Here is a 19,500-nt window from a genome sequence, read left to right on the forward strand (position 1 = left end):
ATTCGTTCAGTCTTCAAATAGTCATTGAGTTAATACAATGTGCTCAGCATTGTGTTTCCTTTGTAAGGTTTATGCATTCTTTCCTTCTGTGTTCCCTGACTCTGTCGTCTTTAACATCTCCTTTTCTTGTAATTTCTTTGTCTTTCTTCTGATTTGTGTATGCCTGTCACATATTGACTGATCCTGCACATGTCCTGCTGATTTTTAAGCAACTTTTATTGAATTTAGCAAATTTCATGTTTATTTTTCTTTTTCTTAAGTATTTATTTAAATTTTAGTTAGTTAACATACAGGGTAATAATAGTTCTCTTGTACAGTATAGTGATTCAACACTTCCACACAACACCCAGTGCTCATCACAACAAGGGCACTCCTTAATCCCCAACACCTATTTCACCCATCCCCCCACCCACCTCCACTCTGGTAACCATCAGTTTATACTCTGTATTTAAGAGTCTGTTTCTTGGTTTGCCTCTCTCTTTTTCACCCCCTTTACTTGTTTGTTTTGTTTCTTAAATTCCACATATGAGTGATATCATATGGTATTTGTCTTTCTCTGACTTATTTCACTTAGCATAATACTCTCCAGGTCCTTCCATGTTGTTGAAAATGGCAAGATTTCATCCTTTTTTATGGTTGAGTAATATTCTATTGTATATATACTACACTTCTTTGTCCATTCATCAGTCAATATGGATACTTGGGCTGTTCCCAGAATTTAGCTATTGTAGATAATGCTGCTATAAATATCGGGCTGTATGTATCCTTGTGAATTAGTATTTTTGTATTCTTTGGGTAAATACTGAGAAATGCAATTGCTGGACCATAGGGTAGTTCTATTTTCAACTTTCTAAGGAACCTCCATACTCTTTTCCAGATTGGCTGCACCAGTTTTCATTCCCACCAGCAGTGTAAGAAGGTTCCTTTTCTCCACATCCTTGCCAACACTTGTTGTTTGTTGCATTTTTTATTTCAGTCATTCTGACAGATTTGAGGTGATATCTCATTATAGTTTTGATTTGTATTTCTCTGATGATCAATAATGTTGAGTTATCTTTTCATGTGTCTGTTGGCCCTCTGGATGTCTTCTTTGGAAAAATGTCCATTCATGTCTTCTGTCCATTTTTTAATTGGATTATTCTTTTTTGGAGTGTTGAGTTTTATATGTTCTTTATGTATTTTGGATATTAACCCTTTATCAGATGTATCATTTGCAAATATCTTCTCCCATTCCATAGGTTGCCTTTTAGTCTTGTTGATTGTTTCCTTTGTTGTGCAGAAGCTTTTTATTTTGGTGTAGTCCCAGGAGTTTATTTTTGCTTTTATTTCCTTTGCCTCCAGAGACCTATCTAGAAAAATGTTGCTACAGCCAGGGTCAGATAAATTACTACCTGTGTTCTCTTCTAGGATTTTTGTGGTTTCAGGTCTCACATTTAGGTCTTTAATCCATTTTGAGTTTATTTTTGTGTATGGTATAAAAAATGTTCAGTTTCATTCTTTTGCATGTAGCTGTCCAGTTTTCCCAATACCATTTGTTGAACAGACTGTCTTTTTTTCCGTTGGATATGCTTTCCCGCACTGTCAAAGATTAATTAACCATATACTTGTAGCTTCATTTCTGGGTTTTCTATTCTGTTCCATTGATCTATGTATCTGTTTTTGTACCAGTACCATACTGTCTTGATCACCACTATATATATGTGTGTGTGTGTATATATATGTATTTGTATGTGTGTGTGTGTGTATACATTGGTATGTATGTATTTGAAGTCTGGAATTGTGATGCCTCCAGCTTTGTTTTTCTTTTTCATGGTTGCTTTGGCTCTTCAGGGTCTTTGTGGTTCCATACAAATTTCAGGATTTTTCTAGCTCTGTGAAAAACACTGGTGGTATTTTGATAGGGATTGCATGAAATATGTAGATTGTTTTGGGTAGTATATACATTTTGACAATATTTTTCTTCCAACCCATGAGCATGGAATGCTTTTACACTTCTGTATCATCTTCAATTTTTTTTCATCAGTGTTCTTTAGTTTTCAGAGTACAAGTCTTTTACCTGTTTGGTTAGGTTTATTCCTAGGTATCTTATTGTTTTGGGTATGACTATAAATGGGATAGATTCCTTATTTTCGCTGCTTCATTATTATATAGAAATGCAACAGATTTCTGTATGCTGATTTTGTATCCTTCAACTTTACTCAATTTGTGTATCAGGTTTTTGGTGAAGTCTTTCCAGTTTTTGGTGAAGTCTTTCCAGTTTTCCACATAGAGTATCATGTCATCTGCAAATAGTGAGTTTTACTTCTTCCTCACCAATTTGAATGCATTTTATTTACTTTTGTTGTCTGATTGCTGTGGCTAGGACTTCTAGTACTATGTTAAATAAAAGTAGTGAGAGTAGACATCCTTGTCTTGTTCTTAGAAGAAAAGCTCTCAGTTTTTCCCCATTGAGTATTATGGTAGCTGTGGGTTTTTTCATATATGGCCTTTCTTATATTGAGGTATGTTCCCTCTAAACCTACTTTGTTGAGGGTTTTTATCATGAATTGTTGTATTTTGTCAAATGCTTTTTCTGCATCTATTGAAATGATCATATGGTTCTTTTTTAAAATTTTTTTACTTAAATTCAGTTAATTAACATATAATGTGTTATTAGTTTCAGAGGTAGAGGTCAGTGATTCATCAGTCTTATGTAATACCCAGTGATCATTACATCACATGCCCTCCTTAGTCACCCAGTTACCCCATCCCCAGACCGCCCTCCCCTCCAGCAACCCTCAGATTGCTTCCTCTGATTAAGAGTCTCTTATGGTTTGTCTCCCTCTCTGATTTTGTTTTGTTTTATTTTTTCCTTTCTTCTCCTATGATCCTGTTTTGTTTCTTAAATTCCACATATGAGTGAGATCATATGATGACTTTCTCTGATTGACTTATTTCACTTAGCATAATACCCTCTAGTTCCATCCTTGTCACTGCAAATGGCAAGATTTCATTTTTTTTGATGGCTGAGTACTATTCCATTGTATATATATATATATACCACATCTTCTTTATCCGTTCATCTGTCAATAGATATTTGGGATTTTTCCATAGTTTGGCTACTGTGGACATTGCTGCTATAAACACTGGGGTGCAGGTGTCCCTTCAGATCACTACATTTGTATCTTTGGGGTTAATGCCCAGTAGTGCAATTGCTAGGTTGTAGGGTAGCTCTATTTTCAACTTTTTGAGGAACCTCCATACTGTTTTCCAGAGTGGCTGCACCAGCTTGCATTTCCACCAAGAGTGTAAGAGGGTTCCCCTTTCTCTGCATCATTGCCAACATGTGTCATTTCCTGAGTTATTAATTTTAGTCATTCTGACTGGTGTGTGGTGGTATCCCATTGTGATTTTGATTTGTATTTCCCTGATGCCGAGTGATGTCAAGCGCTTTTTCATGTGTCTGTTGGCCATTTGTATGTCTTCTTTGCAGAAATTTCTGTTCATGTCTTCTGCCCATTTCTTGACTGGATTATTTGTTCTTTGGGTGTTGAGTTTGATAAGTTCTTTATAGATTTTGGATACTACCCTTTATCTGATAAGACATTTGCAAATATCTTCTCCCATTCTGTAGGTTGTCTTTTCATTTTGTCGATTGTTTCCTTTGCTATGCAAAAGCTTTTTCTCTTGATGAAGTCCTAATACTTCATTTTTGCCTTTGTTTCCCTTGCCTTTGGAGACATGTCTAGCAAAAAGTTGCTGTGGTCGAGGTCACAGAGGTTGCTACCCATGTTCTCCTCTAGGATTTTGATGGATTCCTGTCTCATATTTAGGACTTTTATCCATTTGAATCTATTTTTATGTATGGTGTAAGGAAATGGTCCAGTTTCATTCTTTTACATGTGGTTATCCAACTTTCCCAACACCATTTGTTGAAGAGAATGTCTTTTTTCCATTGGATATTCTTTCCTGCTTTGTAGAAGATTAGTTGACCATAGAGTTGAGGGTCCATTTCTGGGTTCTCTATTCTGTCCCATTGATCTATGTGTCTGTTTTTGTGCCAGTACCATACTGTCTTGATGATGACAGCTTTGTAATAGAGCTTGAAGTCTGAAATTGTGATACCACCAGCTTTGGTTTTCTTTTTCAACATTCATTTGGCTATTTGGGGTCTTTTCTGGTTCCATAAAAATTTTAGGATTATTTGTTCCAGTTCTGTGAAAAAGTTGGTGGTATTTTGATAAGGATTGCATTGAATGTATAGATTGCTATAGGTAGCATAGACGTTTTAACAATATTTGTTCTTCCATGAGCATGAAAAGTTTTTTCATTTCCTGTGTCTTCCTCAATTTCTTTCATGAGCGTTCTATAGTTTTCTGAGTACAGATCCTTTGCCTCTTTGGTTAGGCTTATTCCTAGGTATCTTATGATTTTTGGTGCAATTGTAAATGGGATTAACTCCTTAATTTCTCTGTCTTCTGTCTCACTGTTAGTGCATAGAAATGCAACTGATTTCTTTGCATTGATTTTATATCCTGTCACTTTGATGAATACCTGTATGAGTTCTAGCAGTTTTGGGGTGGAGTCTTTTGGGTTTTCCACATAGAGTATCATATCATCTGCAAAGAGTGAGAGTTTCACTTCTTCTTTGCCAATTCGGATGCCTTTTATTTCTTTTTGTTGTCTGATTGCTGTGGCTAGGACTTCTAGTACTATGTTGAACAGCAGTGGTGATAATGGACATCCCTGCTGTGTTCCTGATCTTAGGGAAAAAACTCTCAGTTTATCCCCATTGAGTATGATATTTGCTGTGAGTTTTTCATAGATGGCTTTTATGATATTGAGGTATGTACCCTCTATCCCTACACTGGGAAGAGTTTTAATCAAGAAAGAATGCTGTACTTTGTTAAATGCTTTTTCTGCATCTATTGAGAGGATCATATGGTTCTTGTTCTTTCCTTTATTAATGTATTGTGTCACATTGATTTGCGGATGTTGAACCAACCTTGCAGCCCAGAAATAAATCCCACTTGGTTGTGGTGAATAATCCTTTTAATGTACTGTTGGATCCTATTGGCTAGTATTTTGGTGAAAATTTTTGCATCCATGTTCACCAGGGATATTGGTCTGTAGTTCTCTTTTTTGTTGGGGTCTTTGTCTGGTTTTGGGATCTAGGTAATGCTGGCCTCATAAAATGAGTTTGGAAGTTTTCCTTCCATTTCTATTCTTTGAAACAGCTTCAGAAGAATAGGTATTAATTCTTCTTTAAATGTTTGGTAGAATTCCCCTGGGAAGCATCCAGCCCTGGACTCTTTTCTGTTGGGAGATTTTTTATTACTGCTCCAATTTCCTTGCTGGTTATGGATCTGTTCAGGTTTTCTATTTCTTCCTGGTTCAGTTTTGGTAGTTTATATGTTTCCAGGAATGCATCCATTTCCTCCAGATTGCCTAATTTGTCAGCATATTGTTGCTCATAATATGTTCTTATAATTGTTTGTATTTCTGTGGTGTTGGTTGTGATCTCTCTTCTTTCATTCATGATTTTATTTATTTGGGTCCTTTCTGCTTTCTTTTTGATAAGTGGCTAGGGGTTTGCTGATCTTATTAATTCTTTCAAAGAACCAGCTCCTAGTTTCATTGATCTGTTCTACTGTTCTTTTGGTTTCTATTTCATTGATTTCTGCTCTGATCTTTATTATTTCTCTTCTCCTGCTGGATGTAGGCTTTATTTGCTGGTTTTTTTTTTTTTTTTTTTTTTTTTCCCCCAACTCCTTTAGGTTTAATGTTAGGCTGTGTATTTGAGACTTTTTTTTTTTTCTTGAGAATGGTCTGTACTGCAATATACTTCCCTCTTAGGACTGCCTTGGAAGTAATTCTCTTTTTTTTAGTGGAGTCTTTATCTGGCTTTGGTATCACGTTAACCCTGATCCAAGCTTTCCCTCCTCTTCTATTTTTTGTAATTGTTTGAGAAGGATAGGTATTAACTCTTCTTTAATTGTTTGGTAGAATTCTCCTTGGAAGCCATCTGGCATTGGATTTTTGTTTCTTGGGAGTTTTCTGATTACTTATTCAATGTCTTTGCTGGTTATTAGTCTGTTCAAGTTTTCTATTTCTTGCTATTTCAGTTGTGGTAGTTTATATGTTTCTAGAAATTTGTCCATTTCTTCCAGGTTGTCCAATTTGTTTTTATAATATTCTCTTATAATCTTTTGTATTTCTGTGGTAGTAGCTGTGATTCCTCCTCTCCATTTGTGATTTTATTTATTTGGATCCTTTCTCTTTTCTTTTTGAAGATTCTGGTTTGAAGTTTATCAATTTTATTACTACATGATCTCTTCTTCATAAGACCATTACTTTTAGGAGCAGGAGACATAACTGGCTTTTCTAACATATAGAAGAAGGCTGAAACTTAGACAAAATGCCAAGACAGAGGAATTTATACTAAATGAAAGAATAAAATAAGGCTACAGCCAGAGTTCTAATTGAAACAGATATAAGTAACATGCATGATGGAGAATTTAAAACATTGATCATAAGGATACTCATTGGGCTTGAGGAAAGAAGACATTAGTGAGACCCTTACCACAGAGATAAAAGAGTTAAAAAAGAATAAATCAGAGATAAAAGAGTTAAAAAGGAATAAATCAAAGATGAAGAATGCAATAAATGATATTGGAAACAGGCTTCATGCAACGAACAGCAGGTTGGAAGAAGCAGAGGAACAAATTAGTGATCTAGTAACAAAATAATGGAAAATAATGAAGCTGAACAAAAGAGAGAAAAGAGAGTTATGCAACACAAGAATAGACTTAAACAACTCTGTGATTCCATCAAACATAACATTCATATTATAGGAGTCCCAGAAGAAAAAGAGGGAGAAAAGGGGGCAGAAAATTTATTTCAAGAAATAATAGCTGACAACTTCCCTGAACTGGAGAAGGAAGCCAACATCCTGTTCCAGCAGGCACAGAGAACTCCCATCAAAATCAAATAAAGCAGGCCAACACCAAAACATATTGTAATTAAATTTGCAAAATATAAAGAAAAACCTTAAAAGCAGCAAGACAAAAAGAAGTCCTTAACTTACAAGGGAAAGCCCATAAGGTTAGCGGGAGATTTCTCAACAGAAATTCGGCAAGTCAGAAAGAAGTGGCATGATATATTCCCAGAGTACTGAATGGGAAAAATCTGCAGCCAAGAATACTCTATCTAGCAAGGCTATCATTCAGAATAGAAGGGGAGATAGAGTTTTCCAGATAAACAAAAATTAATGTTGTTTTTGACCACTAAACCAGCCCTGTAAGAAATATTTAAGGGGAATCTCTGAGAGCAAAGGAGAGACCAAAAAGTGACAACAAGGCAATAGGTACATGTCTCTCAGTAATTGTTTCGAATATAAATGGACTAAACACTCCAATCAAAAGATGTAGGGTGTCAGAATGGGTTAAAAAAAAGACCCATTTTTATGCTGCCTAAAAGAGACTCATTTTAGACCTAAAGACACCTGCAGATTGAAAGTGATGTGGTGGAAAAACATCACAAAAATGGATGCCAAAAAAAAAAAAAAAAAGCTGGAGTAGCAATACTTATATTGAACAAACTAGACTTTAAAACAAGCACTGTAAAAAGGGGAAAAGAATAGCATTATATAATCACAAAGGGAACAATCCAACAAGAAGATACAACAATTGTAAATATGATGCACCCAACGTAGGAACACCTAAATATATAAAACACGTAACCAAAAAATAAAGGAACTAATTGACATTAACACAATAATAGTAGGGAAGTTTAACACCCCACTTACATCAAAGAGCAGATCACCTAAACAGAAAACCAACAAGGAAACAATGGCTTTGAATGACACAGTGGACTAGATGGACTTAACAAATGTATTTAGAACATTTCATCCTAAAACAGCAAAATACACATTATTTTCAAGTGCACATGGAACATTCTCCAGAATAGATCACATATTAAGTCACAAAAGAGGCCTCAACAAATACAAAAAAATTGAAATCATACCATGCACCTTTTCTGACCACAACACTATGAAACTCAAAGTCAACCACAATAAAAAATCTGGAAAGAACACAAATACATGGAGGTTAAACAACATGCTACTAAACAATGAATGGGTCCAACAGGAAATGAAAGAAGAAATAAAACAATACATAGAAACAAATGAAAATGAAAGCACAACCATCCAGAACCTTTGGGATGCAGCAAAACTGATCCTAAGAGGGAAGTATATAGCAATACAGGCCTACCTCAAGAAGAAAGAAAAATCTCAAATGAATAATCTAACCTTACAACTAGAAGATCTAGAAAAAAACAAACAAACAAACAAACAAAAAAACCTAAGCCAACAGAAGGAAGGAAATAATAAAGATTAGAGCAGAAATAAATGATATAGAAACTACAAAACAATAGAACAGATCAATGAAACCAGGAGCTGGTTCTTTGAAAAAATTAATAAAATCAATAAACCTCTAGCCAGATTTGTCACGTTTACTTAATGAACATTTACAGAGTATATACTTTGTACCAGGTACTGAACACAGTTGTGAACAAATAAGTGCTGTTTCTGCCCTCACAGAGTGTACAGTCTAATTGAACAACCAGATTAATTAAATAATTACACAAACCAATGCAATGTTACAGTGGTGCTCACCTTAATCAAGAGTTTGGTACTGTAAGCCCCTATATAATGGGAAATAAAAGTTGAAGTGAGAGCTTATGGAAGAGATGTCATGGATGGTTGAACAAAAGACAAAAATCTATCAGGAAGAACTCTTCCACACATGAACATATGTGGGCAAGTGTGAGAATATAGAGAATGGACAGAAAGCAGATGAGACTTGAACAGAGAGAGGCCACAAAGGTGAGCAAGGGTTGGTTCAGTTCAATTTCTTATAAACCTCTTAAATTTTGTTTGTTCAATTTTTAACACATGAATCAAGGAAGCCGTTGAAACATTATGTGGAGATAAGGTGATTAGATTTGTATTTGGGGCAAGAAAAATCACAGTGATTACAATGTGAAGAATGAATTAGAGAGTGTGACAGATGGGATAAAGGCAGGACAATTAGGGGGTTCTATGCAGCAGTCTAAATTGAGAGATGATTTAGCTTGGTCCTAGAAGGATTTGGTGAACTTGGAGTGAAGTGGAAATAATAGAGAGATATTTAGGAGGTAAATTCAAAGGGCTTGAGATTGGATGTACATGGGTAGTGATGGAGAAGAAGGAGCCAAGGATGTATCCAGGCTGCTGTCTTACTTAACTGCATTGGTATGACTATGCCATTTATTGGGCTAAGGACTTCTGGAAGACTAACACTGTATTGAGCTAAAGCTCAAAGTTTAAATATGTTTTTGAAGTTCCTTTAAATGACCCCAAAATAGATATCAGATAAAGGGTTGATATATCTGGAATGCAGAGTAAATAAATGTTCACACAGAAGACATAAATTTTTGAGTTAGTTGCATTTAGTTATAACCTCAGGTTTTGAGGAGCTCTAACAGTTTAGAAAAGGAGTTTGGATGTGTGAAGGAAACAGGAATAGTCAGAGGAGGAAAACTAGGAGTGTTGTACCTTGAAAACCAAAAAAAGAGGTTGTATCAGAAGTGAGTATTTAAAAAGTTTGCAAACTGCCGAAAAGTTAAGATAAAGAGAGATAATATAAAGATCTGAAAGTCACTGGAAGTCTTAGCAAAAGCTTTGTATGGAGGGATTGTTGGGCAGATAGCTCTACTGGAGGAGGCTGAGGAATAGGGAAAAAAGTTATAGGGGAAAAAAAAGTATATATAGACAGTCCCACTTTGTCTTTCTCTGATTAATAGTTCATAACATATGACTGAGGGTTTGCTATATGCCAGGAAATGGCTAAGAACTGCAAATTCATAGATTAATAAAACAATCTCTGTCCCAAGCAACTCATAAACTGGTCAGATTTCTTAAGTGAGTGAAACTTACTACTACATTTGCTTCTTCATCAACCCACAGATTTCTAGAATCTGACTTCTACTTCCAACAAATCGGTCAAATTGTTTTCTGAAGTTTCCAAAAATCTAGTTATCACATTCAATAACATTTCCTCACGATCCATTCTCCTTGTCATCTGGGAACTTAATAATGACCACAATATCTTTCTAGAAACTCTAAGCTTTTATTCTTTTCCTCCTCTCTCTGTCAATAACTTGTTTGCTTCTTAGCCTTTGTCCTTCCCATATCTGCAAGTGGCACATAAAATTTAGTCCTTGATCCTTTGCCTATGTCCCAACAAATATTCTTCCTTGGGGGAACACACCCATTTTTGTGGTTTTAATTATGATAATGGGGATATAGGGGAAAGCACAAATGCCTATCAATAGTAAATCTTTCTCTCTTTTTATCTTAGATCTTCACCAGATGTAGTTTCCTTCCTGAAGTACCAATGCAATCTGTAAGAGTAAAATAGTTGCTAATTTATATGTTAATTTTTACTTCCCTGATTACTAGTGATGTTGGACATAATTTTTATTGTTTTATTGGCTAGTGTCTCTTCTGTGAATTACGTATTGTGTCCTTCGTAATTTTTATTCCATTAGACCAATAAGAAGAACATCCTAAATTTCTATTGCCTCAGGAATAGAAATACATCACTGGCACATGCTGGACTGAATGAGAGAGCCCATCTGATAATATGTCTCTCATCTGACCTGGAAAATCCTTAGCTATTATGTCTTCAAATATTACTTCCCTATAATTTGATTTGTGTTTGTTTATATCTCTATTCTGTATCTTAGCTTCTCTTTCATATATTTGGTCATTATCTTTTTGTACTGCCTTTGACCATAAAATCCTTAGGCATATTTTCCCAATTCACTAGTTCTCTCTGCAGCTCTGTTGAGTTTAGAATTTATCCTATATATTCAATATTTTGATAATTTTGGTAAGTACTTTTTTTGTTTTTTCAGATATAGGAATTTTTGTTTTTTTTTAAGTAGACTCCACACCCAACATGGGGTTCAAACTCATAACCCTGAGATCAAGAGTCGCACATTCTACAGACTGAGCCAGCCATGTGCCCAGATCTAGGAATTCTAATTGGTTCTTTTTTATGTCCATCTTCTTAATACATATCTACCTGTTTTCACCTATTTCACTTTTTTCTTCTTAACTTTCTAATGAATAATGACTCCAAACATAAGAATTATTTTGAAAGTATTTTATTGTTTACATTTCATCAGAATTGAATTTATATTTTGATTATTAAATTTGATGGATGTGCTTCTTAATATAGTTCTCCCTCTAGCGCTATGACATATTTGTAAGTTCATTGGGTGTGACTATTTCTCTCTTCCTCCACAAGTTTCTTCTCTTTGGTAGTAGTTTTGCTTATCTCCACCTGGTCCCAGAAATCTTGAGGGCAGAACCAAAGGATGGCATGTCTCAGGTAACAAGAGGATTTCTTTGTTTCCTTCCCCACAGCAGCATTCAGGGAGATTTTCAAGCAATAAACCTCTCTCTGCTTTCCCTACACATATAGAGTCAAACTTACAGTCACTTCTAGAGTCCTAGATGCTCTTGGCTTGAGTCCTAGAAACTCTTGGCTTGAGTTCCTGTGTAACATTTTGTGTTTCTATTCTATTCTAGAATTGTAAACCTTACTCTTTGAATAAAGTTCTATATTTCTAATGTTCTAAAAATATTATCCATTACTTGTATGTTTAAAGTTGAGAAATAAATTCAAGTCCATTTTGACATAAAGTCTTCTGGTATTTCTTGAAAAACAGAATACTTACACTTTATGATTGCTACTATTATTTGAGAATGCCATTTCACACAACGGAATTATATCCAAATCAATTTCTTATAGTTCTTTAATGACTTTATTTAAAATTTTAAATTCTTTAATCTATGTTGACTGTATCTTGCCTATATGTTGTAAAAAATTTGGTTATATTTTTCCAAAAGCCTCACATATCTGAACACTAAATCCATGTTTCTCATTGATTTGCAAAATAGCATTTAAAAAAATTTTAAGCAAATATAAGTACTATTCCACTGATCTGCCTAATTATTACTACATCACTACTACACTGCTAATATTTTTTCTTTATAATTTTTTCCTTGCTCATTTTTTAGTAAAAATAATTCCAAGTGTTCTCTCTCTCACAGACTCCTTTTTCTGATATTTATTGGCTTCCCTCACCTGTTTATTCTTCTAACAAAAAGGAAGAATAATTTCCCAAATTCCAAATGGGTTAAATTGAGATTCCTTAATTGGGATTTCTTAATTAATTACATGAGTTAATTGTGAAAAATTAACCTTTAATGTTATTTAACCTTCCCATATAAATAACATGGTATGTTTTTTCTGTTTTGACTTACGGTAAAATTCTGAGGTTTTTTTTTTTAGGTATTTTTTTCATATTGCTAGCAATTTTATATTATTTTGGCTTTGTGACCAAATACTTTTGGTTATATTATTTTAAGGTCATTGTTTTTATAAAGTGCAAATGCTTATTATTAAAAATTAAACAATTTAAAAATTAAACAATACAGAAAACTGTTAAAAAGTAAATGGACACTAACTTACCACAAATACTAACCACTCCAAATATTTAGTAAGCAATATTGCAACCATTTATCTCTACAAACTTACACAAGCATTGACAGGCAGACATGAAAACCAAATTAGTAACATAAAAATGGGAGCATGCTATGGATTTTGATGAAAATATCACATTTGATTTAATTTTTATTTAATAGAAAAAGAAGACATGGATGTGAAGCTGAAAAAAACCTATGTATTATTTTACCAAGAAAATATAAGACTGTCTAAAAGATTTATCTCAGGTTAAGTAAAAAAAAATATTAAGAACATAAAGTTTGAAATAATTCTTCTTTTCTTTTCATTACATGTATTCTTTTAGTGTTAATTGATCTCTTGCTCAAAAAGACTGATCTCTAGTTCTTGGATTTTTCATCCCTCTCTCCTTCCCCACCACAGAAGTATAATGATTTTTCAAAATGTATCACATCTAGATTTGTTCTATGAACACAACATCTGTTATTTAAGTTCTATATTTAAAATGGACCTTAGTTTCACACTCAGCTTTTATACCATGGTTTCTTCTTTTCTGAGTTATATATTTTGATTCATCTATTTAACTGACTTATTCTTGCCAAGTGGTTTTTCTTTTTTTTTTTTTTAAGATTTTATTTATTTATTTGAGAGAGAGAGAGAGAAACAGCATGAGAGGGGATAGGGTCAGAGGGAGAAGCAGGCTCCCCGCCGAGCCGGGAGCCCGATGTGGGACTCGATCCCAGGACTCCAGGATCATGACCTGAGCCGAAGGCAGTCGCTCAACCAACTGAGCCACCCAGGCGCCCCTGCCAAGTGGTTTTTCAATAGGGACCCCTGGGTGGTATTTCCCTGAGTTATTTCGTCTTTAGAATGTCTGTCTGTTGATTTATACCCTGAACGACAATTTGACTAAGCCTAATACTCATGGATCAAATTGTCTTCTTCTCAAAACGGGAGATATTGTTCAGTGTTTTTTGGCATGGAAAGTTGCTATGTCAAAGTATAAAGCTAACTCTATTTTTCCCTTCTTGTAGCTGATCTTTTTTCTTTAGATCTCTATTTCTATTTAGATTTCTAAATAATTTCCTTTAATTTTGAATTTGAAAAACAACCAGGATATGTCTCCTTATTAATGGTTTTGTATTTTTTCTTTTCTGTTTGAATGCAAGTTTTTCTTTATATATTCAAATTTGGCACATTTCATTCTTTCTCTATTTAAAAGAAATGTCACTCTTTTATGCCTCTAGATATATTTTCTGTTCAAAATGTGAGTTTCCTGTTGTTTTCACCATTATATCTCTGTCTCCCACTCTCCACACTCACAAATAGGTACATGTTTATGTATATGCAAATGTTCATATATATGTACATGAACAATACACATATGAATATGTGTGTGTGTCAACAATCCTCTGTAAATATTTACATATTTGTATTTTTCTTCTATGTTCATTGTGATTACCTCAAGCCTATTTCCTATGTGTGTAATTTGAACTTTAACTGTATCTTTTCTAGGCCTGCTGTCTCCAATTATTAATTAGTTTTGTAATCACATTGTTTCTTTCCAATTTTTCATCTAAATTAGTTGCTTTCTAATCTCCCTGTTTTATTGAATTCATATTTTTTATTAGACTCTTCTTAGCATGAAGGTTATAATGGTGATTTTTCTGTTACTCATATCTTCTAAGAATTTTTCTTTTTTATATATCATATCATATGTTTACAAGGTTGCAATATCATTTTTTTTCAATTTCTTGTTTGCTTAATAGGCAGAATACTAATTGCCTTATTTTTCATAGTAATATTTATGAATTTTCTTTGACATCCATCACCTAAAAACAGTATTAAAGTATTATTTGGGAAAGGGCAGGTATAGGTTTAAATCCACTTTCTGTCCTTGTAGGGCCAGGTGAATCAGGAAAGGGAGAATAGAGAGAGAGAGCACAAACAGGGGGAGTGGCAGGCAGAGGGAGAAGCAGGCTCCCCACTGAGCGAGGAGCCCGATGCTGGGCTTGATCCCAGGACGCTGGGATCATGACCTGAACCGAAGACAGACACTTAACGGACTGAGCCACCCAGGCATCCCCAAATTATTATTTGTTCATGGTGTGTATATATAGCAAATCAAAATGAATCTTTAGATAAATTATAGAAATTAATAAATGAGGTTAGGAAGGTTGTTGGATGCGAGGTTTATATGTCAATATGCAAAAAGTCATTGAACTCCATTATAACAAGGAAAATGAAGTAGAATTGGGGTGCCTGGGTGGCACAGTCAGCTAAGTGCCCGACTCTTGGTTTCAGCTCAGATTGTGACCTCAGGGTCTTGAGATGGAGCCCCGAATCAGGCTCTGTGCTCAGCCTTGAGTCTGCTTAAGACTCTCCTTCCTTCTCCTTCTGCTTCTCCTTCTGCCTCCCCCCGACTTGTACTCTCTCTCATTCTCTCTCTCTCTCTCTCAAATAAATAAATAAAATCTTAAAAAAGAGTAATTTTAAAAGACCCAAATAAATGAAAAGATATATCATGTTCTATGATATGGAAGACTCAATATTGAAAACAATTTCAATTCTCTCTAAATAGTTGTATGTATTTAATGAAATTCCAATAGAAATGCCAGCAGTGGTGTGTGTGTGTGTGAGAGAGAGAGAGAGACTTGACATTCTGAATATAAAATTAATGTAAAAACACAAATGAGTCAGAAGAGGAAAAACCTTGTAAAAGGGGGACACGGAAAGGGAGAAGATTTATACAAGCAAATATCAAGACATTATAAAGTTCTGATCATTAGAGATGGTGCTGGTACAAGACAAGAAACATTTATCAATGAAACAGAATAGACAGCTTAGTAGCAGACCCACACTTACATGGATACTTGATTTATGACAAATGTTATATTGCATAGCAATGAGGAAAAAAATTCTTTCCAATAAATGTTACAAAATCTGTTGAATATCCATAGCGGGAAACGATAAAACTTGGTCTCTACCTAACATCATACACAAAAATCCATTTCTGGTGTATTGTTGATTTAAATCTAAAAGCAAAACAATGAAATTTCTAGAAGAAAATACAGGACAATGTTTTCATGAACTTGGGATAGATATAGATTGCTTACATAGAATGCAAAAAACACTAACCTTAAAGGAAATGATTGTTAATTTGTGTTACCTTAAAATTAAGACTATTGCTTTATGAAAGTTGATAGATGACACCCCATGGAGCATGAGAAGACTTTTGTAATGAGTACAAGTGAAACTGGGCTTGTGTACAAATTATATAAAGAACTCCAAAAATCAATGAGAAAATGATAGACACCTCATAGGGACATGGATACACGGCATAAACAGGCACTTGTTGAAATAAGCATATGAAGATATTCAATTTCATTAGTTGTGAAGGAACTACAAATGTTAAAATTAAATGAGATCGTATTATGCACCTATTTGAATGGCTCAGATCAAAAGAAAAACAATTTTAAGTGTTGACAGAATAGGAGCAATGGAGATTTTGCTTATGGGAAATTCTCACTAAAGCTCATAGGAATTTCAGTTGGTAGATCCACTTATGAAAAGTTTGACAGTATCTACTACAGTTGTATGTATACATGTGGTACAACCCAGTAGTTTCATTTAAAGGTATATATCTTACAGAGAAGGGTGTTTGTGTGAACTTAGCAGTGAGTAAAATGATATCCTTAGGAACACTGATAATGATGAACAAACACAATGAAATAACCCATATATCCATCAACAGTAGAAAGAAAATATAAATGGTGATTTATTCATGTGGTTTAACCTATGTAGCAATAAAAGACAATAAGCAACAGCTGTGAAAGTGAATGAATGACCTTTATATGAAACGTGTAAAATTCTCACTATATAATGTTTCCCAAAAGAAGCTAGACAAAAAAAAGAATACTTACTATATAATTCCATTAACATAAAATTGAAGAACAAGTAAAATAAACTTGTGGTATAAGAAATTATAATAATAGTTCTCCTTGGGGAGGAAGGAGGACATAATGACTACAGGGTGCCCACGAAGTGGCCTTCTGGGGTACTAAGAAGCTTCTACTTTTCTGCCTGGTAATGGTTACCAAGAAGTCCATTGTGGGATAAGTAATTGAGCTTTCCATTCTTTTTATAAATTTATAAGCTTATACTTCAATAAAAAATGATCTGTATATTTTAAGTAAGTTTTTTTTTCAATTTTGGGGTAAAATTTTAATTTACAACTATTGAAATCAAAGCTAATAATAGTATTTTCTAAATCCTGCATATCCTTAATTACTTTTACTACCTTAACCTCTTTAAGACTGAGAGAATTTATTAAAATTTTCTATGCTTATTCTACTTCTGATCTTTATTCTACTTTTTCCTCTCTCCTGAGAGTTTTTTTTAATGTATTCTAATGCAGTGTTATTGGACATTTTCAAATTGTTCACAATGGTCCCATTTGTGGTATGAATTAGCCCCTTTTTTGCTTGCTTAATGATATTTTGTTCAGTTCAGTATAGTTCCTGATTTCTTTTAGTTTGTGTTTATCTAGCACACTTTTCCTTTCATTTCAGGTTTGGTTTGTTGATTTCTACCATTTAGTTCTACTTTTTTTTTTTTCTCTCCTTCTCTTTTCCATTTTTATACTTTTTAATATTTTGGAAATTCCAGGTCCTATTTTAAATTCTATAAATGGTTACTTACTTTTACAGTTTTAAGACATTCTATAATTTTCATTTTTCTAATTGTTGGGATCAATTTTAAAATGGTATTTTTTTCATCCTTTTTCTTCTTTTTTTACATGCTCTTCAAATCTGATTCCTAATCAGTATTAAAATTTAAAACTTGGTTTCAGTGAACACCATCAGTAAACATATGTTTTTCATTACTTTATGTCTTGTTAGATTAGATTCTATTTTGAAGAAATTGTTTTAAAAATATGTATGATTAATCTGTTTTCTGTGGCCTTAATTATAAGTTATTTTTTCCTTCTATGTTTGTTAATATTTGTGTCCTTATATTTTTCTCTTTATAAATTCTTAGGTGAATAATTTCTATGCAGGCTTGGTGTTTGGATCAGATAGGGTATACAGCTTGTTGTCATCTGGATTGTTGGCTTATATAGCTATCAAATGTTTTGGGGTACAGAATTAGAAGAGAGTGTAATGTGCGCAGCTGTTGGTCTACTTCCAGAATGCACTGCATTCACCAGGTGGCTTCAATTCTATTGTAAGTCCTGCTCTGCTTCCTTCACTGCTGGTCTCTATGAGAGGCCTCAAAGGACATGGTGTGGGACTCCTAGTCAGTACTTGCTCTAAATCTGACCCTTGCTTGGCTGCCTTATACTTCCAGAGACTCTGAGGTGCTGAATTGAGATGGGCTTAGTTACACTTGGGATCTACACTTGCTCTGCATTCTGGCATTAAGTTTTCCCTCCATCTCCTCATAGCTAAAAGTTAGCATAGCTAAAAGATATGGATTTCATCTTTTTTTTCTGAGTTCTAGTTTTTTTTATTTTTTATTTTTTGTATGGCATTTGTTGTTTAGTTGGTTGGTTTATTTTGTTTATTTTGTTTTTAGTAGATGTTGTGTTGCATTCTCCTATAAAGGTACCATTTTAAAAAAGGGTCTAAGTCTACTTTAAAGGAAATTCAGATTTATGTCTGTTTTTGTGCCAGTACCATACAATCTTGATGACTATAGCTCTGTAATTTAGCTTGAAGTCTAGAATTGCGATGCCTCCAGCTTTTTCTTTTTCAAGATTGCTTTGGCTATTCGGGGTCTTTTGTGGTTCCATACAAATTTTAAGATTGTTTGTTCCAGCTCTGTGGAAAAAGGTTGGTAGTATTTTGATAGGATTTATCTTAGAAAAATAAAGGATGTATCAGCATAAGAATCCTGAGAAGAAAGAGAGAGATCAATTTGGGGAAAGGGATATTACAAACTGCTTTTTTGGCATTTAGTGATCAGAGTGAGTTGCAATGAAAAGTCAGTAACACTGCAGCAATAATAACACACATTGGAAATGATGGGGCCATATTTTGAGAATTTTATCTAAGAAAATCTTTAAATAGTAATAATAAAATAATTACAAAATGAAGCAATAAGAGTGGTAATTGTTGACTTGGAAATTACTGATTCATAGGCTTTCTCATTGTTTTTTACATACTTGTTCATATTAATTGATTGTAATGTGTTAAGTAATTATAGGCATTATTTCATTCAATTTCCACAATAATATTATGAAATAGATATAATTTCTCCATTATATAGGTGAGGAACATATAGTTAAAATAGTTTGCCTAAGGTTACAGAGTTGCCTTTATTTCTTGTCTATGATCTGGAACAACAGATATGTTTTCTTCCATAGTTGGCCTCTCTTCCTGGTAACATTAATTTTGGAAATACTTATTAAATATGAAATGAAGTTTTAAAACATATTCATTATCTTTTTTTTGAGAGAGAGAGAGAGAGCACAAGCATGCCAGCAGTGGGGAGGGGCAGAGGGAGAGGGAGACAGCATGCTCCACACTCAGCATGGAGCCTGATGCAGGGCTCGATCCCAGGATCCTGAGATGATGACTTGGAGCTGAAATCAAGAGTTGGACTCTTAACCGAATGAGTCACCCATGTGTCCCCAAAATATGCATTATTTAAATGTAAATATAAGGTGTGTTTGACAGGATTATGATGTATATCCATTCTTTCTTCACCAATGTAACCAAAGTAAATATATTTGCCAGGTCCTTCCTGATTATTCTAGAACTACTAATCACCCATCACCAGCCCTCCTAGGTGAAGACATACTTCCTTGAGAAGAGTATCTTTTGGACTCTCTTAAAAACTTTGAATCTGTTTATGGGGCGCCTGCACGGCTCAGTTGTTCAAGTGTTGCACTCTTGGTTTCAGCTCAGGTCATGATCTCAGGGTCGTGAGATTGAGCCCTGTG

This window comes from Phoca vitulina, unplaced genomic scaffold, assembly GCF_004348235.1.
Source record: "Phoca vitulina isolate PV1807 unplaced genomic scaffold, GSC_HSeal_1.0 scaffold9, whole genome shotgun sequence".
In the NCBI taxonomy this organism is placed as follows: domain Eukaryota; kingdom Metazoa; phylum Chordata; class Mammalia; order Carnivora; family Phocidae; genus Phoca; species Phoca vitulina.